Here is a 27,384-nt window from a genome sequence, read left to right as displayed (position 1 = left end):
TCGGCAAAATAAAGTGGAAAATGTTGAATAAAAAAATGACAAAAAATATGTAAGAAACAGAGTTATTTTTTTTTATAAATACATTGAAATTTAAAATGTTTACAAAAAAAAAGTTTTTCACGAAAACAGAATAAAACTATCAAACAAGGATTATTTTATAATTAAGTTTTTGAAATTGTGTTTTATAAAAGCAAGAGTAAAAATATTTTTTGTATAAATTTTTCCAAAACTATCTCGAAAGCTACATTCTCAAAAATTACACTAATGATAAATTAGAAACGTGAATATAAAGGTCAAATTCAAATATTGTATTTTTGTGACAAACATATTTTGTATAGTATAATTTAAATAAAGACATTAGTCTTAAGTTTTTGATGTTTTAAAAATACATACGACCTGATTATGATATTTTTTGCAAAGTTTTTACAACAAATTAAATTAAAATTTTTGTTTTAAAAGATTCTGCGAGATAATTTAAATAATTATTCATTTATTTTAGTTTATTTATTAAAACAAAATCTCACTAATTCAAATAAAAAAAATTCAAACACAAAAACTAAAACATAAATATAACAAAAGTAATAAAAACAAAAGTATGTATAGAACATATTTTTATCATATGCAAATATTTTCTTTATGCTAAGATATTTTATAAGTATGAAACTTTTTATTTGCTTTGCCCCAAAAAGTAGGTATGTTCAAAGCAAATAAAAAGTTTCATACTAAAATATTATTATTTTTATTTAAAAAAAAGTTTGAGAATCGCTCGTGTGTACACAGAGCAAAATTCAAACATTTTACCAAATCGCTACCGAAAAATTATCGCCAAGCGGGTAAATCGAGCAGAAGTCCTCTATTGACACGTCGAGCCTACGCGATACAAACTCGTCGAACAAAGCCCGGAAAAAAATCGGTACATGACACTTTCGCCATTGTCGACCCATCAAAGTGACTACCGATGGGGTGGGGTGCCCAGGTAACCCCGTGACACATAGCAATTGTCTTATTTTACGGTTGCTGCGTGCTCGGGGGTTAACCGTCGGTTGGCCTTCACCTTTATATTTTTTTCGCAGATTCTAGCTTCTGAAAAATTCAGTAGCACAAGTGTGCAGAAATTATTATTTCGCGTCCCGGGGGTCGTCTCGGAATCTCGCTAAAAATAAAGGCGAAACTTCAAAGTTGACCCTCATGCATATTTATCGGCGCGGTTCGGTTGACATGCTAAGTTTAACTTGGGTGTGTTTATAATGTATGTATGTATGTATACGTATGTAGCGAATCATTGACATGCATTAATATATTATATATGTATGTATATTCTGTCAAAGATAATCTAAAACTGTCACACGACCAAAAAAGGATCAAAGTTTCAAAGAAAATTTGAGTTAATATGTTTATTTCAATATATTTTATTTAGTAAATAAAATAATATTCTAAAATATATTTTGGCTTATGTTCGATTTGGATAAACTTTTGATTGCCAATATTGAATTTATATTACAAAATGCGAGACTATATAATATAAAAAGTTTCAAAGAATACTATATTTGCTTATTTGTTAACCTAACTTATTAACACACCACTGTGTTGAAAATCCATGCATTGCTGATTCACTACTATGGATTGTGTGACACATACATATGATTTCAAATACTTATTTAATTGCTATAACATCTGCACTTTAAATGTCTCGAAATAATATGATCCTCATCTAAAACGTTTGACTATACAACATTGCATGATAAATCTTCATAGAATAGATCCAGATGATCGATAAAAATAATAATAAGCTCGTTTTTATGGGTTGCGTTGCATACAAAATTTATTTTGCGATTAATAATGCAATTTTAGTTTCAGAAAATATTAAACGATTTTTATTACATAAATCAAGCAAAAATATATTTACCTAATTGCCAAGACATCTTTTAAAGGCCATTATCAAATTATAAATTTTGAAATAAAATAGAATACTACGATTAGAATACTATACAAAATTGTATTATAAGTCATAATAGCGCTGAAAGATGTGGAATAGATTCACCAGATAATATATACAAATATTAATACACTCAATGCTATAGATCATGTGGCATATACAATTTATCTTAAGATAAAAAAATATATAAAATAATGCTAGTCATTTTAAATACAATGTACAAAAAAAATAAGAAAACATTATCAAAATATAAATTTTAAAATGCAATGATATAGTACGATTCTTATTCTAAAACATTCGACTATTGACAATAGCATAATACATCTTCATATCGCTGAAAAATGTGAAGTAGATGCAATAAATAATCTATAAGAAATAATTATTAGCTCACTGCTATTAATTGTGTGGCACATACAATTTATTTTGCGTTTAATAATGCAGTTCTAGATTTTTTAAATATTGAACGATAAAAAAAATATAGAAAAGATTTGTTTTTTTTACCCAACTGCTAAGATATCTTTAGAAAGCCATTATCAAATTATAAATTTTAAAATTAAACAAAATACTACGATTTTAATTTTAAAATTGTCTATATAAAAAGTCTAAATAGCGCTGATAATATATAAAAATAATATTAAACTCACTGCTACAGATCATGTGGCATATACAATTTATCTTGAGATAAATAATACTGTTATTGCTCAAGAAACTATTGAGCGATAAAAAAACAAATTTAAATTATTTTCCTTTTAAATACAGTGTATATACAGTAGACCTCCCATAGTACGGTAAAATTGGGACGTGCTATTTGAGTGCGTGTAGTTGGGGGACTACAAAATACATTTTTTGCAATATGTACGCTCAGGCATAAAGTAGCGGGCATCAAACAGAACATCCCCAATTTACCGTGTTATCGGGGGGTTTACTAATAAGCAAAAATATATTTACATAATTATTAATAAGACATCTTAAAAAAAACATCATCAAAATATAAATTTTGAAATGCAATGAAATATAAATTGCATAATAAAGTTTTATATCGCAGAAATATGTGGAATAAATGCAACAGAAAATCTATAGAAATATTAACATGCTCACTGCTATTGATTGTGTGGGACTTAAAATTTATTTTGCGTTGAATAATATAGTTTAGTTTGAAAAAATACTAAAAAATAAAAAAACAAATGTCATTTTAAATACACTGAACAAGCAAAAATATATTTTTCTAATTTCCAAAACATTTTTACAATGCCATTATCAAATTTCAAATTAATAAACGCAATGGAATTGTACGATTCTTATTATTAAATTACATTATGCTATGGGTTGTGTGGCACACACACGTTATTTTGCGTGCAATTTTATAAAATATTGAACGATATTTATATAATATATTAGCAGTATCTATATTCTTTTATATAACTAAGTTTCTTTCGTCAACATCAACTACTGTTAAATTAATTTTATTAAATTATCATGATTTCGCCTTAAATACGTATAAATATTTTTATAAAGGCGATATGTAAAAAATACTCTATTATTCAATTTACCTGAGAGCGGTCTCTGCATAGTGAATTATTTTATTCAATAATATAGTTTAATACTGATTATATATGTATAAGCTGACTGTGATTGAGGGAAAACTTCTAAGAAGGACTTTTTCGCTAACCACTTAAATTCTAATAAATAACCTACAATTCCCAAACGTTAATTTATGCATTTAGTAATCAAATCAGAGTTAAACTTTTCGATTTTTATTGCCTGGATTTAATAAAATATATATTAATGTTTTAATATATATGCATAAATTTAATAATATATATATATATTGAAAAAATATAGTCAAATTATTCGTCAAATTCAAGTTATAATATTATACTTGCGGAGAGACTTGAGTGGATGTACGCGATTTGAATTTTTATTGAGTTTTGCAAATTCAATATTGAATAAGTAAAAGTACAGAGTGTACAAAAGAAACTTTCTTTATTTTCATGTTAAATCTCTCGAAAAGCATGATGGCTTATATTCCATTTGCATGTATTGAATATTTCATATTGAAATTTATCCATAAATTTAAATCTACTATTAAAAGTATCGACTGTAGAATAAAAATAAAAATCAAAGTTTAATTTTGGAGTATATTGACTTTCAATAGAATATATATTTACTTTATTTATTCAAAAATGTTAAATGCATTTTAAATTGTTTTAATGACTTTTTTAGATACATTAAAATAATTTAATTAATCAATGAAAATATTTATTCGTTAAATTTTCTTAAATTCACACATAAAAAACGTTCTTAGTTTATCTTGAGTTTGCATAGGTTAAAAAAACGAACTAACCAACCGGTTTTTGCCCTTTATTTTTTTTAGGGGGAGAACGACCCCACGGACTAAATGCGCCCTTTGGTTTAGTCTAATAACAATAGACTGGATTCGAACCCCATTAATTAAATAATTATCACCGTGGCGACAATGGGACCCCGACCCCGTGAGTCTTTAAATAACAGCACTCTTAAGTGTCCGGGCACTTCTCGTGAAACTATCACAATCTATGAGGCGTAATGCCAAAAGTCGAGATTCTATCACGTACGATTTTTTATATAAATATTTCAATAACAACAATACAGTTTAATGCCCCTTTGTTCCGTTGATTGCACGCATAAATTAATGTATACAAAACGACTTTTTCAATTTAATTATTCCGCATAGATGATCTTCTATTTGCTATAAAATAATTTGCTTAAGTCGTGACTGCTCGACATGATCAAATAAATTTATTAGCTCTATTAAATCTATTACAGCGAATTCAATTTCATTACAAACATCTTTAGTTCTTCGAATGCCAGAAAAAAAAAACAATCAGCTAATTGGTGGAAAATGGTAGAAAGTTAACTTGGATATAGATTATATTTATATTGTAAATATATGTACATGCCTTTTTTACGCTAACTCACGTTAATGATAACGAGCGTTAATCTTCATTATGGTATGGAATCAATTTTGTTACATAACTTGCACAGATAAAAAAAGATTAATCGAGCAAAGTAAAAGTAAACAGTTAAACTGATGATTATTGTTTTTATGTCATTATGCCGTAAAAATATTGTTTTATTAAAATCAATTAAAATACAGTAAAAATGACAACAAAAATATTAGTATTTTTGTTGTATTAATATTAGTAAGCTCTTACAAAAATGCACATTGAGCAGTAGATTGATTTTAAAACAGAATAAACATTGTTGAAAAATGGTTCGACAAATGATTACTGCAAATTCCACTAAAAGCGTCGCAGTAATGTTTACTTGTAAAAATAAAAAAAAATCGCTGTCGATAAATTAAACAAATTTTTGACTTATAGAATACGGAAAAGTTCAAGGGCAGTCTTTGTATGGAAATGAAATGTAAAAAATAAAATACCAAAAAATGAATCTATAACAAGATTGAAATTTTGTATACTTTCCTGGTTTGATAATATAATACATAATTGACACTAGTAAAAACCCAGCAAAACATTTCAATAATAAGCAAATATTTTGATAAACTAAATAAAATGAAATCTTAACAAATGTTATATTGCACAAAAATTATTTTTTATAAAAATTGTATTAAATATTTAACTACATACTACGTACAATATATAAACTTTCATCCATGTTTTTTTTTATAAGTAAGAAAGAGTTTAAACGATATTTTTTTCGTCGGAGAAGTTTCGACAGGCAATTGGTTTTAGTTTTTTTAACCAATTTTTCAAATAGTTTTGCGCTCGCCGTGTGAAAATCAGATTCGACCAGATCCCCGATATCCGTTGATAAGACCTGACCGATTTCGGCCAGTCATGCGCCTCTAACACAATAGACACGCTCGATGGAATTAGATAACGGGCTCGTTTGAACCACTGAAGCGTCCAGTTTCGATTCGAGACGCATGATAGCTAACCATGGCTATGTAACCACATTCAGATACGTATTAATGTCATTTGCGGCAAATTATCGCCAAATGGTCGATAGGTTCGACTCTGGCAATGACCATATGTAACAGGGGTTAAAAAAAATTCCCGGCGGTTACATTGCCCCTAATTTAGATTTAGAACAGCTCATTCGGCTACAGAACAGCTACTGAAGTAAACATAACATAATGTAAACAGAATCACAACCAGAGAAGTATTTTTGTATATAAATAAAGCTTTTGAAGAGTTAATCATGGAGAGATTTTATTTACACTAATTCCATTGAGCTTTTAAAATACTTTTTGTTAAATAAATATATTATAAGTTAATTCTAAAATAAAATACGTATCAATACTTTTTTATATTTAATCCGACTATATTTTTCTTGACGACGTTAAGCCGATTTTAAGAGTTGGAAGTTTCCATTAAACCGAGAACCTATTACGGTCGACAATAGTAAATTCGCACCGTAACAAGAGAGCGAGGTTATAACCGAAGTTTTAACTATTCATCGCGCGCAATATTCACTGCGCCTGAGAGCTTCCAAGAAAAGCTCGTAAGCTCTTGCGATACTTCGCTTGAAAGCTTAAAATTAAATTTTAACTAATTTTGCGGAAATCGCTCGGATTAAACGCATAATACGCGAAACAGTGTATTTAAAACTAAGTTAAATAATTATATAATAATTCAGTCTATTTATATAGTGAGGCACACTTGTGTGTGACAAATCTGAAATTTAACCACAGATTCAAAAGTCAAAGACGATAAAGTCAACTGCGTATGCCATCAAACGCACAACGAAAACTCCTGTCGAAGAATTTTCTCAATTTGACACTTTTCCAATACTTTTTTATACACATATACCATATATAAAATATGTCAGATTGATATGATTGATCGGTAAATCTTAAACTCTTACGTATACTTAATAGATTCAATCACAACCTAATAGATTTTTTATTCAATATAAAATGTTAAACTCTAAAGATTAACAATAATGATGATTACTATAGTGTATGCATTGTGTCATCTATATTTATGTGATAATAATAATGCGTGTGTTTTTATAATAGCGGGATGATTGAGCGTTTCCGCAATTCGTTATTATTTTGCGCTAGGGTAAATAGTTTTGTATGATATTATAGTTTCACACGGAATTTGTCGTTTTATCAATATTTTTAATAAAATGACATATTGAACTTATTTTATTTATGGTTGGGTGAACTTGTAACGAGTTCGTGCAATATATTTATATGTATTATATTATAAATAGTAACCGTTTTTGTCCATATGTATAATAACCTAAGTAAAAAATATTGATTTGATTACTTTCAAATGATTAAATATTTTTAATTTCCTATTTTTTAATTTTTGGTAAGAGAAATCGTTTTTTAAGACTTAAGTTTTAAAAACTACATATTAAAGTAAGTTTTTTAATAATATGCCATCGTCAAGGAATTTTATTATATTTTTTTTAAAAACCTCAATTGATTTTGTAAATATATCAGCACATTTTTAAAAACGGTGGCCATTCAAAAAAATAATAAAAGCTCCGTTAGAAAATATACTAATAGTATGTAAGAGTAGCTTTAAATCAATGCATGTATAATTTTAAAATTGTTCAAAGAGACATTTCTTGTTTTTAGATCATTCCTGTGATGTACACCAAGTATACATGTCATCTAACTATTTATTTATTCATTTAAAGTGAGACCATTGTGATTGATCTAATTATATTTACTAAAACACATCATTAACCTAACAAATCATCCTAATCCATTCGGACGCGTTAATCAAAAATAATGTTTAATTGTTTTTTTTTTTGAAAAATGCAAATTTTACCTCAATACTGTGTTTAAATGTTCTGAATTTTTAATTTTTATTTATTTAAAATGATATTTTATGTTTATTTACAAAAAAAGTTTTTTCCTGAAAAACATTTTTTTTACTGATTTTTGCGTAGAGATACAAAAATCAATTGGGTGACTTGAGTAAATTTCCGCGTTCAAAGGGTAATACATAGGCCTTGATCCAGCTTTTTAGCCACCTGGAGGAAAAATTATTTTTGCCGCCCTTTATATATTAATATTTTGAAATGTGATTTCTTGACTGCAAATTTTTGTAGGCATTTTTAAAAAGTAAAAACGTTATTTTATATCTTATATGTAAGGAAGTTGTTGCTGTATTCAAAGATTACAATTTAAATCAAAAATACATTAGTTAACATTGTGAAAAATTCAAAAACGTAGAGGGTTTAACAAATCAAGAAATTATTTTTAAAAAAATTACAAATTTGGATTTGTAATTTTCTGATCTAGAAAGGGTGTTTTTTTACATCTAAAGACAAGTCTTCTCGTATAAGAAGTGAGGGACATTGTATTAAAACAATTATAACAAAGATAAAGAAAAATAAAGTCTTTTATTAATAAAAAATGTCATAAAATTAAAGCACACAGGTTTGATAAATTCGTATTACAGATTGTTTCAAATAAATAAATTAATATCACTATACATACAATTTGCAGATAGTTTAATTTAGAAAATTCTCTATTTTATTACCGTCTTTTTCCGAAAATAAGACATCCTCCGAAAATAAGCCCTAGCGTGATTTTCAGGAGTTTTTGGAATATAAGCCCTCCCCCGAAAATAAGCCCTAGTTAAAATAATGTGAAAAAAAATTCGTTAAAAAATGCTGTTGATGTATTAAGTATGTTTAGCTGCCCTTATACCTACTCGTATTTCATAGAAATGTTTGAAACAAAATATTCCGAGAAATTCATTGTTTACCTCTACAGTTCATTTCAAGCAATGCACCAGCACATGTCAAAATTAATTCTAGGAATTTATCTTAAAAATACAACTAAGGCAGCAGTATGCATTGTGCGACAGTGCAGGTATAACACTTGTTCATTTCAGTCTTGTAAGTCTGATTATTTCCTCATACGTAATTTTATTTTTTATAAAGTGAATAATTTTTATCCTCAGTTAAAATGAGTACAAAACGAAAGAGCTATTCCGTCGAGTACAAAAAGGGAATCGTGGAAGACTCCAGGGGTGTAAATCTTGTAACCTTCTGTAAAGAGAAGATGCTGGATCTCCGTATGGTTCGCAAATGGCGTGCAGACTACGATAACCTGTGTCAACTGGTGGGCCAAGGAAATGAGAAAAAACGCAGAGTTGGATCAGGTCGGCAGCCGTTATTTTCTGAGTTGGAAGAATGCATCTGGGAATGGATTGCCGACAGGAGAGCAATGGCTTTGGTTGTGCGCAGGGCTGATATTCAAAAGTTTGCTCTTGAAACAGCAATTGAATTTAATATATCCACAGAAGAATTTAAAGCATCGTCACACTGGATGGACAACTTCCTTCAACGACATGAACTGTCTCTAAGGAGATCAACAACAATGTTTAAGCTGGAAGACAATGAAGTTGTTAAACGTGCACTTGCGTTTAAGCTTTTTGTTGATGGCATCGATTTTTCGAAATACCAACTCTCCAACATGCTTGCTATGGATGAGACCGCGGTATTCCTAGGCCAAGGAGTTCAAACGACGGTTCACCACAAGGCTTCCTCGTCAATTTACGTTCCTTCTACCGGTTACGATAGTGCACGTGTTACCTGTATTTTGGCGATTCGTCTAGATGGCAAGAAAGTATCGCCATTTTTAATCACTAAAGGTAAAAAAGACCAGATTAAACGCATTTCAGGAATTTATGTCATTGAAAGTGAAAAAGCATGGTGCACCCAAGCAGTTATAAGAAAGTGGGTTGATTTTATGCTGCCACCACTGTTGAGGGGTCAAAATAGAGGTTTACTAGTTTGGGATTCAGCCAGTACACACCGTGCTAAAGACATGAAAAACTTTCTTGCTGAGAGGAAGATCGATCAAATAATGATTCCGGCAGGAATGACTGCTTACCTCCAGACACTTGACATTGCAATAAACAAGCCATTCAAGGATCATTTGCGGATGGAAATCAATGAATATATTGAAAACAGAATGGTGAGAAATCATCGAGGTAATTTTGTAAAACCAGGCTTACAAGAAGTTGTGAATTGGGTAAAAAATTCATGGGACAAAATTGTTTGTGTTTCCAATGCACTACGAACAGGCTACTTAGACAAAAAGTATTCATTTAACGATAGCTATATTGCAAGACATGAGAGATTCGGACCAATGATTCAACAGGAAATGAATTTGGAAGAAAATCAGAACAGACTTCAGAATTTGATCATTTATGACGATGTTCCAGAAGAAGATGACACGACTGTAATTGAATAAATTTAAATTTCTGTATTCTGTGTAAAATAAATAAATATTAAATAAAAATATATAAATATACTTTTATTTTTGCCCTCCCCCGAAAATAAGCCCTAGCGCGTATTTTGGACCAAAAAAGAAAGTAAGACAGTGTCTTATTTTCGGAAAAAGACGGTATTACTATATGATAATCAATATGTTTAAAGCATAATTTTAAAATTAGATTCTAATTTATTTATTGTATTTTTTTTTAAAACACTAAAAATATGAATTTTACTCTAATTTAAAATTTCATTGTCTTTCATTTTTTTCATAATCTATAAAAACCTATACTTTGATAAAATACTCAAAAATCATTCTTAACCCTTTCACCGCGGCATATATTTTTGCGCGCTATTTCGAAATTTATTAAATCTATTCATTCCATATTTTTTTGAAATATTACGATTTAATAAATTCAAGTAATTTACAGTCTTAAATTATACTAAATAACCATATTATTAGGCTCAAAAATTCATGACATCTTTAGGTGGCCAATAAGTACCGGCGATTTTCTTGATGACTTCTATAGAAGCCATCCGCGGTAACAGGGTTAAGATTTTTTATGATTGATCTTATATTTTACATTTGTAGTAAAAGTAAATATGTATATTTAAAGCATAATTTTTAAACAAGATTTCAATTTATTTATTAATTTATATTGTAATATTTTAAAAAGCTCTTTTAAAAAATATGGGTTTTATTCGAACTTATGTTCTCTACTTTATATCTTATTTGACAACTGTCTGGACTAGTTTTAAAAGCACCACTCATCTTTTGACGTGAATTAAAAACATTTTCTTAACTAGATTTTTAACATAAATTTAAAAAAATATTTTGTTATAAAAATCATTAGAAACAAATATCATACGGTTCATAAACATTACATCTATATATTTTTAATATAACTAGTAAGACAAAGAAGCTATTAATAAATCATAGTCTATGTTAAATAATAATTAAATTAAATTAAAAATGATTATTGTTAATTTTTTCAAAGAAAATTTTCTAAAAAATTATGAATTTCAACAAAATAAATCAACATTTTCAAACACATAACTACACATCTGAATTAAGTTACCTTTGTGACAAAAAAAAGTAAATTAGATATGCAGTGTTATTAATTAGATTATTTGTCACCATGTATGAATATATAATTTTCTACAATCTGTAATACAAATTTATCAAACCTGTAAGCTTTAACTTCATGAGTCATAAAGTTATATTATGTATATATGAAAAATGTCAGACTATAATATATAATATATTATGTATAGAGTCTGACATTTTTAATCAATTAAAGACTTTCTTTCCTTTCTCTTTGCTTTAATAATATGTCCATATCATTTTCTACGTGCTGACTTTTTGTTAGCTTGCCCTTAAAAAATTGCTTCAAAAATAAATTGCTTGGATAAAAACTGTTCATGTCCAAAAATATTATTGTATGATAAAAAAGACAAAGGTACATACATGCATGTATTTAAAGCTACCCTATAATATTTTAGTTTTGATATATAGAATAAGGTAAATATTAATGTAGGATTTTTTTATCTGAACTTTATTATTTTTCTGAATGGCCGCCATTTAAAACTGTGCCGATATATTTACAAGATCAATTTTTAAAAAAAGTTGTAATAAAATATAATAATAACTACGACATAATTAACACAAAGTTAACATTAACTTACACCTCAAAAAAATTTAAGGTGCATTTTATAATTTTTATTTTCATACTACTCTTATAATATGTTATGTTTATAAACATAAAACGTGTAAAATAAATTAAATTTTAGAAATCGCGGAGTAAAAATGATTTTTTTCTCCTGCTTTGCGTTTAAAAAGGACTTAAATATTTTATCTGGTGTTTGTGAAAACTAGTAAATACATATATTATCAACATGGTTGAACTTGAATTTTTGGATTTCTATATTATTGAAGAAGTCAGTCGTAATATTTGATTAAAATTTACCTTCAAAACACCTAAAACAAATTGCAAATTAAAATTAACGGTATGTTGTTCCTTTTTTTAAAAGTAAACATAAACGCTAAGAATTCATTTAATGCATTTGGCTTATAAAGATATCATTTACAACACCACAAAAGGACAAACGGAGTGAATATCATCACGCAAAGATGATTTATACGCTCGGATTTGCCCAACAATGACGCTACATCTCCAACAAAAGCAAATAGTTAAATATAGGCCATTGTCATAGTAGTTTTTTGGAGTGAACCGCGTCCAAAACACATCATTGTTTACTTGAACCGGAGTCCGAGTATACGAATGTGACAAATTAACATCTTTCCCCGGTCAATTGGTCTCACAATGGACACAAAGAGCCGACAATCTAGGAGTCTACCCTTGGTCTAGGAACCCTCTCTCCTAGAGACGCTGCCGCTGCACTCCAAACCGGTACGGAGAAGGACCTAGGCCACAATGAAGGGTTAATGCCCCGATAATGACCGGTACTGGTGAATTGTACGAAAGTAGGACAAAGGAGCCGCCAAGAATGCACGGGGTCAAAGTGACCCCATTCGCGAACGACCCCTCGGGCATAACTACTACCAAATGCAACCCTTCTTTGTAGTCGATTGAAGCGTGTAAACTTTTTGGAGAATCTTGGACATTGAGAGGGATGCTGTAGCGTTATTGACGGACCTGTTGGCATCATGGGAACGCTTAGAAATAATCCGCGCATTTTATATATTCATAACGATTTTAGAAATAACTCGTTTTGTGCGTAAAATATGAAATAATTCGACGCGCTATTTTACCCTAGATGTTATCTTAGTAAATCTTCATATTATTCTATTATATCATCAAAATAACACAAAAGGGTCTAAGCGCGCACTCGTATAATGAATAGATTCGAGCTCTTTACACTAAATGAAAATAACGCTTCTTTTGACAGTTTTGAAAACGAAATCCTTTAAGGAAGACCGACTTTGTGTGAAGTAAGAAAAGAAGCGCTTTATTGCATCCTGAATACTAATTACCCTTAAAAATATTATATTGAGTTTAATGGTCAAGCGTACGTAGTCTTAGAATATAATTTACAACTTCCTTTCGTCTTGAAAGTGCTCATCGACCGTTTTTTTGTCATGTCTAACATTTTATATTAAATTAGTATAACTCACCTCAATTACTGTGACTTGTTCATGCAATTAACAGTATGGCACTAATTAAAATCACCCTCCATTTCTACTTATTCTTATACTACATCCTGCTTTGCACGCTCGGTTAGTGGACGGTAAATCTGTGCGACTCGTTGCACTCCCTTAAAGTATAATAAAAGAGTTTAAGTATGTAACTGTAAAATTAAATATCAGTACTGCCTATTACACAAATAAATATTTTAATTTTTATAAATTTTTGAATCAAGAATAAGGATTACTATAGCTTTTAATGAAGTACTACTACTTTTTCGATATGCTAAGCTAATCGTTTTTTATTGATTTAATTGCATTTTTATTTTTAATTTTATCAGATTTTAGTAATATATTTTTATCTTATTTAAATAAATATCAATTGGTCAATATTAAATGGAAAAAAATTAAGCAATGTATATAAAAAATGAAATGGAACTACAAAAATTTCTGTAATTGAGACAAAATTACTTTTTACAAATTGAATTTTTTTTTTAATTATAAACAAAGTCAAGGTAAACAATATTTTTTATTTTTAAAAAATATTTAGCAAAATCTTCGCTTTTAAGCCCTATATTAATTTAATAAATTAAACTATGAATTGAAGAATATTTTTATATTAATAAAATAAAAGCTGACTATTAATAATAGAGTTATGATTTTTTAAAGCAGAAAAAAACGTAATAAAGTCGCTCTGAAAATAATTTATTATATTATAATATGATTTGTAATATATTTTACTTATTTAAATAAAAGTTAAGCTCCCAATTATGAGTGCTTTAGATCTAAGCGTAAACCCAAACTTTCCATCACTTTCTCAATTATGAATAATGTTGAAATGGATAGCTCTCGAACTGACTGTGTTAACGCAAATATAAGATAGACAAAGTATGCACTATGAGTTTTAGTTAAGGCTTACAATACTACATTTTGTTTATACTTTCACAAGATAATGTATGCTTTAACTAGTGAGTGTGTAAACTCAACGATGTAAGCTGGTTACATCGTCAACGAACAAGATGTGCGTGTTTGACAACAAAGCTTATTGCGAGCAAATAATCAGAGCTAATAAAAAAGTAGCCGGTTAGGTTAGATGCTTAGGAGCGATAGTGAGCGAGCGTTATTCATAATAGTGAACACCCCAAACATAGCTCTCTGGACAAATCAATTTAAAAGCAGGATTATATAAATTAGCAACAAGATTAACCTTAAGTAAATTGTTTAAATTACCTATTAAATATATAAAGCTTTGACAAACACAATACAATAACTAGTTACATTAATTATAACTTATTTGACAGTGCATACATTGACTAGGTAATGTATGTATGTTTAATATATGTATATATATATATATATATAATATAATATATATATATATATATATATATATATATATATATATATATATATATATATATACATATATATATATATATATATATATATATATATATATATATATATATATATATATATATATATATATATATATATATATATATATATATATATATATATATATATATATATATATATATATATATACATATGTATATAATTCAAATGTCTAATATATATGTTTTTATTAAGATTCAAGATTATTAAAATTTAGTCAACAAATTAAATGTTCAGTAATATTATTAATTTATGTTGAGTTACTTTTTGTCAAATTATTTTTAAATTTAACTTTAGTGTTTTGTATTGAAATATTTTTAATTAGATTTTTTGAGATATTTTATAATGCATTATGTTAACTAGAAAGCTATCTGTAGTAATACCATTAAGTAATCGTAATTATTTTAAATGGTCATTAATTTGATAATAATTGACCATTTAAAATAATTACGAAGCATTATTGAAACAACAGACCATTTAATTAAATTACTAACCAAAATCAAACAAAATTTTAGTATTATATGTAGTGTTTTATATTATAATACTATAAATTTCATATATGAATCCATTATGACAAAAAATAGGTTAGAAACAAATAAAAGATTAAAAATCAGTGCCTTTAATTAATAAATTATATAATTTATTCTATATGGATTTTTTTATTTAGAATTATAATAGCGAATATATATAATAAAATCAACTTTAAAAAAATTGTTTTTATACTTAAATCATTGCTATAATAAATAATATATGATATAATTTTTAATTTTACGAATAGGTCAAGTATTATATTATATAAATATATATTTTTACAAAATAATCATTGTGGTTTGTACTTTTTATATAAGCTTAAGAAAAAGCTTCATATAGATTGCAAAATTATGAACAATTTTAGTCCACTTTCTACAATATGAAACTTCTTAACCAGCAATTCTCACATTTCATAACACAATATTATGCGTGTTATATTAACACGATGCTCGGCGTGTCATCCTTTGTGCCAAATTATTGGGTCAGCTATAATCGACCAACAGGTTTCCTTTGTCTATTTTCTTACTGCAGCATAGTGCAACAGGAGTGTAGCTGACAGTCCTGCTGCAGGATGCTGTCTATCTAGCTACTTAGGTACCGGTTCGGTGGACCTCGATGGACCATGTGAAACATAAATCATCTTCGTTTAACGATTCTACTGCGCTTACGACGGCTCTTTTAATGAATAAACAGTGTCATAAACTCTCCGATTGCATAGAATAAATCTGGACCTTCAAACTTAAATAGAGAATAGAAACACGTTTAAATTTAATTTCACTGAAGATATGTGTTTGAAGGATTCTTTCGGTGGTTTACTCGCCCGTCTTCAAAGGAAGTGGCGTAACCGGGCGGAAGTGGCGATACACTTCCATAGGCAAACCGTTTGCGGGTCGACGTGACCCGCGATTTGTAACATTGTTGGGGTCCTGATTTACCTAATTATTATTATTCAAAGAGAACGACAAAAACTGTCGCAAATCTATTGCGCAAAAAATATATGTTTAACAAGGATGTCAATATCTCATATGTTATTCCTAAATGTTGCAGAAAAAAATAATCGTTATTTTTAATTATTCATTTCAATGCTTTCATAAAAATTATATCTATTTAAATATTTTAAAATTTACAATATATGACAGGCAAGGGTTAGAAATGACCTATTCATATTTTTTTCTGTAGCATTAAAAGTTCACGAGATATAACATTTAAAATATCGTTAGTTTTTCAACCTATATATCAAATGCCCGAGTTTGCCTGATTTATAAACCTAGTCATAATTACAAAAAAACACGCGTTATTGTTGTTTATGGCGAACATTACGAGTGCAAAAGGTTAATAACACATTTCAAGCGCTTCTTTATAATTACTACTAGCACGTAACATACACACGCGCATTACCTGTTGCATCAATCACGATCTTATTATAATGTACTCTGAAACTGGTAAATGTATTTATATATTATATGACGCAACTCATCAAAATGAGGTCAGTGGGAAAAGTGCATCATCTCTGATACAAAAAAAGTAACAAAAAACAGGTCGGATGACAACAATAACAGGATTTCGCAACCGGACAATGACCGTTCGATCAAAAAATTTGCATCGAGCAAAATTACTTATGCAAGTGTAGCATCATGGCAAGTGTAACAAAAGGTTGCACGCTCGAACCCCGACAGGTAGTTATCTAATGTTTGGACGAACAATAAGCTCAAAGCAGGTCTAGTTTTTTCGTGTCTTTATACCGCGTATATTGTCACGGAGGATTAAAAATATCATCATTGATCTTGTACATCGCATTGTGTGACACGAAGTTCATTTTAATAATAATTTTGGGGTTGGCGAATATTTTTAGTACGGTACATACTCTTAAAATAGTACAATACCGTTATTTGTGTGGCTATAATTAGATTTCAGTTTATTTAAAATTTATCTTAGCTCCTATCTATTCAATATAAAAATCGGTCAATATCAATATCAAGCGTTTCGAGTATTATTGTTACTTAACCACAGATCTAATAAATATAAAGAGATCTTTGTGTTCTCCTCTACGAAGCTGCCTTTAATCTATCCTAAGTTTTATATTATTTTAATTTTTAATCGAAACTCACATTCTATGTATTCGTAAACAAAAATTGCAACATTCAATTAATTATATATAAGACACATGATTATTCTGTTCTGTGATTTTTGAGTTTGGGGGTGCGTTTTATAATATATGGTATTTTAAAGATGTTTCGAAAAAATCCAAGTCTATAATGGAGTACTTATTTAACGCTAAGCGTGCGAAAAGTAAAATAAATGCTTTCTGTACGAACAGGGGGACAACTGAACCCCAAATATGTTGTTAATTTTCTTATGAATATCTGTTTTTCGCTAGGCTTCTATTCCACTTTCCATTAATAATAATTAAGATATTTTTATTCGCATCTAAAATGCCTATATCCTTGTTAAACTCACACAACTTCCCTATCATCATATTATGTTTTATTATTGATATTTAAAGATAAGGGTGCGTCTAATAATCAATGAAATACGAATCTAAGTTGCCCTTTATCTTAACAATTAGAATATATTTTTATTAACAAGAGTAAAAAATATTTATTTGCAAAGCTGTAGCAGAAAGTGCAAAGTAACTTTCATGTTTCACATATTAGTTCAGCAACATTTTTTTAAATACTTCTTGCTATTATTTTTTTAACAAATTAGTGCTTTACATATCTACCTAAATCATTGATTAATGTTGTTTTTGTAATGCTTTGAGAATGAAATGGTAATATTTTATAGATTGATTCAATGGGATCCATGATCACATAAATAATACCATATTTTATAAATACAAATTAGTGAAGCTAGGTGTTTTAAAATAAAATAATAAAAAGAGGGCTAACAACAATCAAAATAAGTAGTGAGACAGCAAATAAAAAAAATTAAATCAGTGCTTCATATTATAATACTAATAGGTTATTTATTGCAGAAAACAAATATGTCACTATGCAAAAACAAGCTCTAGGCGTACTTAATATGAAACTAATTGTTTGGAATATTAGTTCGTAAACAAGTACAAGATTTAATTGCTGATTTATTGTGAATCTTTCGTTGCAAGATATTGTTACAACCGTGTAAACACAATCAATGACTACTAAGTATGTAGTAAATCAGTGACATCTATATTATCAATCATAAACTATTATTAAAAATCACGACTTGTGCGTGATTGTTTTTACATAATATTATTAAAATCTAAGAAAAGCTTCTTTATGATTAATTGGAATTAAAATATGAGATATATATTTCATATTTATATTCATCAAACTTTTGATTATATAATCTAAATGAAACCATTTGTAGTCTGCTTGTTAAGTTCGCCCTTAATATTTTTAACACATTGAGTATAAAGTAAAGATTATTTTTTCTCATATGAATATCGAAAATTAGTAATTTGCTTGCAATATAATAACTGTATTATTGCATATCATTAAAAATTTTAAATATATAAATACTCAATTAATATAATTTATTACACCTAAATATGAATGTTTTCATACGATAAGTTCTAAGTTCCAGTTGACTCTGAATACTGTACATTTTTTAATGAATCAATGCAAATAGTTTCGACTGGCCAGCGTAGCGCGTAAAATTAGCGAGACCGTTAATAAAAATAAAATAAACAATGTTTATAGGACTTACTTATTCCACAGCGATCAGTCAAACAGGGGTCGCCAACCTGTCATCTGACGGGAGATTAGACCCCGGGGCGTTTCCCCATTCATTGTGGCGAGATTGAACCGCATTCACTTAACTGTACATGACACGTTCGAGAAATTGACGGTTGTGACACAGATACCGAGAAGGCCGAACTAAAAATGACCAAACTGCAGTTCGATTAATAAAATCTCATTTGATCATTTGTGCAGCTATTCTGAAAAAATATTAACAATAGTTATTACAGTGATGGTAAAGACGTGGATCACAAAATATTTTATTTAATAAAAATAATAGTGGCACGTTTTTATTTTGAAAATTATTACTCTCAAAAAAAATTGAAGTTCACAGAAAAAATAACACCAAATCATGCTCAAAGATTTTTTTGCCGAAACATCGTTGACTATGCTAATGAAAATCGATGAATGTAATTTTCACTCGTTTTATAAAGAAATACAAAAAAATATGATTAATGCACCTAGACACTAAAATGTAATGCAAAATTTCTATAAAGAAATTCATTTTTTCTGTAATAAATAAATAAACTGTTCATTTCTTCTTTGATTTACACTTGTGTATTATTCCAACATCAGCAAACGTTGAACAATGCACAAGATAGTTTTATCAAAATTGACTTCGCGTACCGAAATCCAATTATCCCATCCAATTAATCGTGGCGTTAAACTTACTTCTTAATATTCAGACGTTAAAGCTGAAACGCTTTAAGAAATTAATCGAACTTTAGTCATCGATGGTTTAGTATTACATGTCATAATCTCGTTTCAGCGACCACATTCTTGATTGGGTTTTAATATAATGGTTTTCGATCTAATCGAAAAGCCGATACACAACAATATGCCGGATATACACTTTAGTTGCCACTATCCATTGTTAAGATTTCAATATACGATACGGAGATTAATTTAAAAGCGCCCACTCACAAATGTAAGTTTGTAAAAAATGTAAGTAAATTAACTACTTCTAAATTTTTTTGATAAAAATCTTGTTTATCTTACATTTTTGTGGATTAAATAAGAAACAAAATAGATGGGAACATAATTAATGTAAGAATTACATAACAGTAATTAAATCACTCTCCAAGTAATTAATTGAATAAATAATTTAGAAGTGGCTACATATTTATTGTCATTTTTCGGTAAAAATGCATATAAGATTATTAGAGCAGTATTTAAAAATATGGACAAATACTTAATATTAAAATCTATTAAGTATTGTTTAGTCTTGGTTTTGGTATTAATTTTAGTAATGCAAAAGGTGAATTAAAGTGAATTAAAATCAAAAATAAGACCATTGTTATTTGGTGTCTAATATTTTATTTCCCAGTTCCTTGTCACTAACCATTAACCTGGATAATTAATTTATTTATTTACTTATTTTCTGAATGGAATAAAAATTCGCGTTTCATTCATTAAGTAGTTATGTTATTTATTGTTTATTTGTATATAATTATTATTTAAATTATGTATATCTATTATATATGGAAAATTTAATAAGAAAAGTTAAAAATATTCACTACATCTGTTCACAGATTTTAATTTATGTATAGGTTAAAAATGTTAAAAAATTGTTTATCAATAATTATAACAAAACGTTAGTTACAAAACTAAAAATATTAAATATAAATATATGTTAAATGATATATTCCCTAGAATTTACCCTGCCATTATCTACAATAGTTATATAATATAAATTATTACCGCTATTTTTTTATTTATACAATAAATTAGATATTTGGTGTATATAATTTATATTTATAGAAGAAGAGTTAGTAAAAATCTTATTGTAATTATTTTATAAAATAGTATATCAATCTAATACAGTAAAAGTTAATAATGTACAATATTTCTGATTTAATGTTGCTGAGCAATTATTGGAAATACTGTTACTATATAACTGCCAACTAAAATGAAAAATATAAATACGTGTCAAGCGTCTATTTGAAAGCGGAATCCTTCTTAGACTATTCCCTAACTAAAATATTTAAATTTGTAAATATTAGTTTTAACAAGACCTATGACAAAAATCATTACAAAAAAATATAGGGGCCTAGTAGAAAAAAACCCACAAAACTGGATGTTTCTCTTTAAACAAAATAAAATTTAGATCAAGCAGTTTCTCGTGTTACGTCACGTTTAGTTATACAGAGCACCGCAAATAATAAAGAAAGTAAAACAGATAACTAACCTTTACTAGTTAAACGAAAAAATGCATGGACTCGATCAAAGAAAAATGTTGAAACTAACAAGGGAATCAAGCATTAAAATCAAAGTAAATAAAGAAACAAAGGAGTAAAAACAAATCCTTAGTAACGTAAAGAATCAATCGATATAAGAGTATGATACATAAGCCACAAGCTAATCTCTCTGGTAAGCAATAATTAAATCAAATATCCATAAATGCAGAAACCACCCATAAACTTGAAAATTGTAAATAGGCAAGAAATAATAAGGACATTATATATTCGTCAAGCAATAGTTTTAAAATCATTTCTAGCATCCTGTCTATAAAATGAAGAAGAAAAATAGGCATTTCTGGACGCACCGTATTTAGAGAATAAAAGCAAGTGAGCTAAAGTCTGTCCATGTTACGTCAGCAAGCAACTCCAATATGCAAATAATTCACAGGTATGGTCCTTGGTATGTTCCAAACATTATTTTTCACATAACTTAAAAAATTTAAATTGTAAAAGAAGTAAAAAATGCAAGACGAAAATATAAAGATAGACTAGAGAAGCGTCTGAAAAAATTTTCCAATAAATTGATTCATAGTTATCACTCACGTAAGATTTAATTATGGAAAGATTGATTGTAATAAAAGAGTGAATTATAACCATTTTCTAGTTTACGAAGGAAAAAATATATAAAATAAATTGAATAGTAAAAAACATTATTTACATTATCAAACATTATCTAAAAATTAGGTAAAAACACAAAAAAAATTTCACAAACTTATAATTAATAATTTAATTATGTCATACTAAAATCTGTAAGCACTATTAGTTCCTTAATTAATAAATTAAATGTACTCTTAAAAACTTGGTCAAATTTTGGTTACCATAAAAATATATTACCATTTTTTTTAAAAGACAGTAACATACAATCTATATTAAAAATCTCTACATTGAAAATAGACAGATTGCAAAAAAATAGTATTTTAAATAAATGTTTTAAGCTAGAAACTAATAAGTATTTTATAAAAACTATTTTATGGATTTTTATATTATCTTTAAAGATGTAATTCTATAAAAATATGGATACTATTATATATAGAAATAAGCATTAAGCAGACATTCTATTGAGAAAAGAGAATCGATTTTATACTTTAGGACTCAAATGTAAATAAATGTGTACGTATGATTATTTTTTCTGGAAATTTCACAATCAACTATTAGCATATATAATATTTATAAATAGCAGATTTTTTTTTTTTAATACATCGTATTTTTTTACATCAAGGACGTTTCACCCATAGCAGCATAGCATCTTTGAAAAAAGTTTTACCCCTCGAGAAAATTTGATCGTGATCCAGTATCACGTTACCCCGACCACGTTTCTCGTAAATTGTTAATCGTTGAAAGTATTGTTTAACCATTTTATTTCTACTTTTTTAAAAACAACTTTTATTGTTTTGTTGCAGGTAAGCGCTCTTTAATCGTCACTCGTGACTGTAACGCCGACGCAGTATGTAAGTAGAAACACTACAGGGAATAATTTAAAAAATTACTTTTGACTGATGGTTTGTATCTAAACTGTGCTAGAATTCATAACGAGTTCGCCACCCAAGGTGATGGGTAAATATCTGCTATAAATTATCATTCAAGTTAGTTCTTGGTCACTCTGACTAGAGATCCCATATCTGAATTCCACACGCTGAATACCTCAACAGGTGAAACTTCGGTCCCCTTGTAGAGCTGAGCTCCTTTTGTATTCATAGTAAATCCGGTGGCAAATTTCAGATCGTATCGCTCAAGTGCTTGGTGCACGTGCATCGGCTGTGAAATTTAACTTTGTAATCTCCGGTATATGCTATAGATTATGTGTGCTATCTTATATATGTATGCTCAAAATATATGTATAACGTTTAATTCAGCTTAGGTTTATTTTCCACTGATTGATATATATTAAAAATATGGTATGACCCCATTTAGGGGCATCATGTTTAGTTATTATATTAAATATTAGTCTAAAAATAATATATACTAAGCAAATTATTATAATCAAAATTAGATATTCATATAAGTTTTACTAACGATTGAAATAAATATAATTTATGCAAACTCCTTATTTCAGAAATACTCAGTTTATTCCAATTGTTTAGTCTGATATGTTTCACTATTTAATATATATACATACTTCACATATAAATAATCGTGTTTCCAGTACGTAAAAGGTAAAAAAACAGCAAAAAGGTGGGCGTTTCGCGCGAAAAGAAATATTTGAAATTTTTCACCTGGCACTCGAATGCACGTATTCCGGTCACGCGGATCGAAAGTCGTGTATAGTACTTACGGTCGCAATAATAATAAATTATTATTGTTATTATCTGCACAATTATTGCAATAATGCCATTATTGTGGTGAACATCTCGATCGCTATGAGCTGCGAGCTTTGAGTGCGCTCGGGAGAGCTTTTGTGCTTTTGTATTTCAGTAGACGTAAAGGTTTACGTTTGTCTGTCAGAAAAAAATGTTTGTACATATGTTGTTTGATGTAATATATACGGTAGTAATCTGGCATACATTTGGTGCATTTTTTATAATACAATAACATCACTCGAAATCTGTTTTCGAGCAGTTGGCAAAAAAAAAATTATTAGTAAAAACGATTATTATTACTTACGTAAGTTTTGCGACTTAAATTTGTCATATCATTAATGAAAGTATTAGTAAAATGTTATATTTATTCAGATATATTTTTTTTATTATGTATTATTAATTAACATCTGACTTTTATGGTAAAAAAATATGTTTAAAAATATAATTTAATGGATACTAGAGAATACAAATTAATACACAAACTTTATTAGGCAAAATACACTTATATATCCATAACGCCTATTTATTTTCTAAAAATTGAATAATTTTTTACAAAACTAGAAAAACTATTTATAATAATTCAATTAGGTGAATATAATTGGCAATATATTCGGAATTATATTTAAAATCTTTTTTCCTGATATATTTATTAATTAATAGCGAAATTAATAAGCTTTTTAATATTTCATATTATATTTCCTTAATTCTACGAAGTAGATTTTAAAAGCTCATAAAGTGTAAAATAATCTTTCATTACAGTGGATATAGAAAGCTATTTTCAACGTTTTATTGTTTTGATTTATTTTACTAAATTTTTGTATTAGTATGTTTCAATAATTCATTTTATTACTCTTTTAGTATAATTATCGATAATTTAATATATATTATTTGGCTTTTAAGATTATTTTTTAATATCAATATTTTTTTATAAAATTAATATAGAATATTTTTTGTTATGTTAATTCATTTAGTATTCTTGAATTTATTGGTATTATTTTCTATAGAAATCATGTAAGCAAATTAAAAAAAATATTGTATAATTTTAATGTTTTTATTTATTATATGTAAATATATCTGGGGTACCTCAAAACAGTGAAAGATCAACCGCCGTACATGTACGGCGATACTTCTCAAAGGGTCAATATTCTACAAAACTTAGAAAAAGGCATTTGATGAGTTTTTTTCTGATATTCTCAACGCCTTACATAAATAGATTCAGAAATTTCATCACAATTAAAAAGAAAAAGGTAGCATATTTTATTTAAAAAGAATATTCAAGCTCATTTTTAAATTGTAGATCATATGCAAGGCAAATAATAAGCAAACATACACCGTCAGTATATTTGATAATGATTTATGATATTTATATAGTTTATGGTTATATTTAAAAATAGCATTAAAATAAACAGTAGTAGTTGTATATTTTTTTATTTGTATTATATATCAAAAAAATACCTAATTAGCTTTTAATAACAAATATTCTGCTTAAAATTAAAATATTTAATTACTAAGTTAAAATATCATTGTGCTACGTGATATTAATAATAATAAAAAAATGACGGAATAGCGTAGACTGTAACGTCTCAGACTAATAAGTCTGAGGTTACGGGTTCGAGCCCCGGCAGCGGCACTCGGATTTTTATTTATAAAAAATTCACTATTAATAATAAAAAAACGACTCCAGCAACAGTGATATCTATTGGTTAAAAATTATATTACACATAATAATTTATAATTATTAACATAAATGTCTTCGATTCTCAGACTTTCAGTCTGGTGGTTAATACTTGTGGAAATTCATTATGTCTGATTGACTTACTCAGTTGATACACTACAGATTTACCCCGTTGTAACGCATTGGGCTTACGCCTGTCATGTTACAACGAAAAATTTAATAAAAATAATAATTTAATTTTTTTTTTTTTTTTATGTAATGTGATTTTATTGTTGAAACAGTATAATAAATATTTTTAGACCTTCAAATTATGTTGTATTTCTCATCAATGTAAAAAGTTTAAGAAGAACTTTCATATAATTTTTTTCAAGGATTCACGAGATATCTTTAAACTTTTTCTCTAAATGGAAGTCGTACATATTACATTATATTATATTATAACCTTGAAATTATCGACTGCATTAAGCAGTCCAATTTACATATAGAAAGGTATTAAATTTAAAAAAATCGTGTATTAATTTTATTTATTTTTTTAATAACAATAATGTTTTTTACTACAATATTATATATATTAAAATAATATTAAGATACAATTCCGAGATAAGTATTAACTACTAATCTGATGTTAAAACAGCACGACTCTTATTTTTTTAGCTCAACTAAAATGCATTTCGTCCATAAAGATATACGTATTTAGTTAAAACGCACAATAAGCCAGATAGAAAAATGGCGTAACGATTGCGTTATCTCCTTAAAACGTCTACCAGATGTTGCTCATCTGTATGTGTTTATCTAAAGTGTCGTTCAGCACCGCGGCATGACCATTTTCTCGCAATCGGCAAAGTCGCTCTTTATCGCATTGTTGTTAAACGTTGAATAATGCCCTACATGCAGCGCTTCTCAAACTTTTTATAATTAAAGAGTAATCGTGCCAAACACGCCCCCCTAACGCTATTTAGTTCGTCGATGCGAAAAGTGTATTAAGCGAATTACCTATATGTCCGCATTATGATACGAATCACTCATGTGTGATTGTGTTGCATTGTGACGATGATCGTGTATGCAATTTCTAATGTTTAAATAATAGGCGTAAATAATACAAAAAAACTAAATCCGAGGGTGACACTAACATTAACCGTTTCGTTGCATAATATATGCACGAATACAAAACGATGTTTAACGCCTTTTCTGGTGGACGTTATATCAAAATATTTTGTGAGGCTACTGATTTTTTTTACATTTAATTTAAAAGTATACAAAATAATTATGATAGTATTAAATTAAATTAATTAAATTAAATTAATATTAAAATAATGAAAGCATCGAAGAAGTGGCAAATTTATTTATTAGCGATGATTTGTTAATGGTACAACTAATTTATATATTTTTTTCATTCATAGTCCCCTGGACGAAATTTACAAAGCCCAACCCATAAGTTGTCATGCACCCGCAGATCATCACATAGAGTGAGTGCTTGATGAGTCGATTAATGCATAAGGGATGAAATCTTTCGATTTTCTACTGCGCACGTTCGCTTACCATCAAAAAACCACTCTTCTCCAATCTTCGGCGGTCCAATGGCGATGAGCTTTTACCCATTCAAGACGATTTTTTTCATTTTCTCAACAAATAGTGTTTTTTTGTGTGTTTCGTGCCAACTAAACGTCTATTCCCTGTCCAAAATATTCGAGTTTGACGTAGATTGCAATTTTATTTGTATTTTAGCAGCAGTTTTGAATCGATATTTTTTATGATATCCTATATTTTGGTGTTTTCTCGAGCATACGTCATACACTTCCGACTCTACAGTTCCTATTTCGCAATATTTTTTAATAATTTTTTGAATAACAGAACCACTCTTTGCGCTATTTCTAAATCTGAAACATCTTCTTTGAGATATGCTATTATTTTAGATTTTACTATGGTTGATATTTGTTTAGATCTCTGTATGATTTTGGAGTTGTCTTTACATAATCGAAGATAACCTGCAACTGAGAAAGCTTTACAAGTTCAAATATCTTGTAAATTATTACCACAGATGCACTTGATCATGAAAAAATACTAAATAACAAGTTTTAAGGTATGAATACATTTTAATAATAGAAATCGTGAAAAATTGCCTATGAAACTTTCAGTTGGCAACATTTGAATATGAGTTGTTGATTTGCGCCGATCAATACATACATAGTT

The 27,384-nt window shown here is 28.0% G+C and overlaps 1 protein-coding gene across 5 annotated transcripts in view; it reads left to right on the top strand.

Moving 5' to 3' along the window:
* The window catches only part of RapGAP1 (Rap GTPase activating protein 1), a 390,544-nt gene that overhangs the window by 146,871 nt on the left and 216,289 nt on the right, over positions 1-27,384 (top strand). The gene's annotated exons all lie outside the window — the stretch shown is intronic.

Source organism: Plectrocnemia conspersa, unplaced genomic scaffold, assembly GCF_051122295.1.
Source record: "Plectrocnemia conspersa isolate PC_06_02 unplaced genomic scaffold, ASM5112229v1 ptg000001l, whole genome shotgun sequence".
Lineage (NCBI taxonomy): Eukaryota > Metazoa > Arthropoda > Insecta > Trichoptera > Polycentropodidae > Plectrocnemia > Plectrocnemia conspersa.
This window is presented reverse-complemented; position numbering and strand designations above follow the sequence as displayed.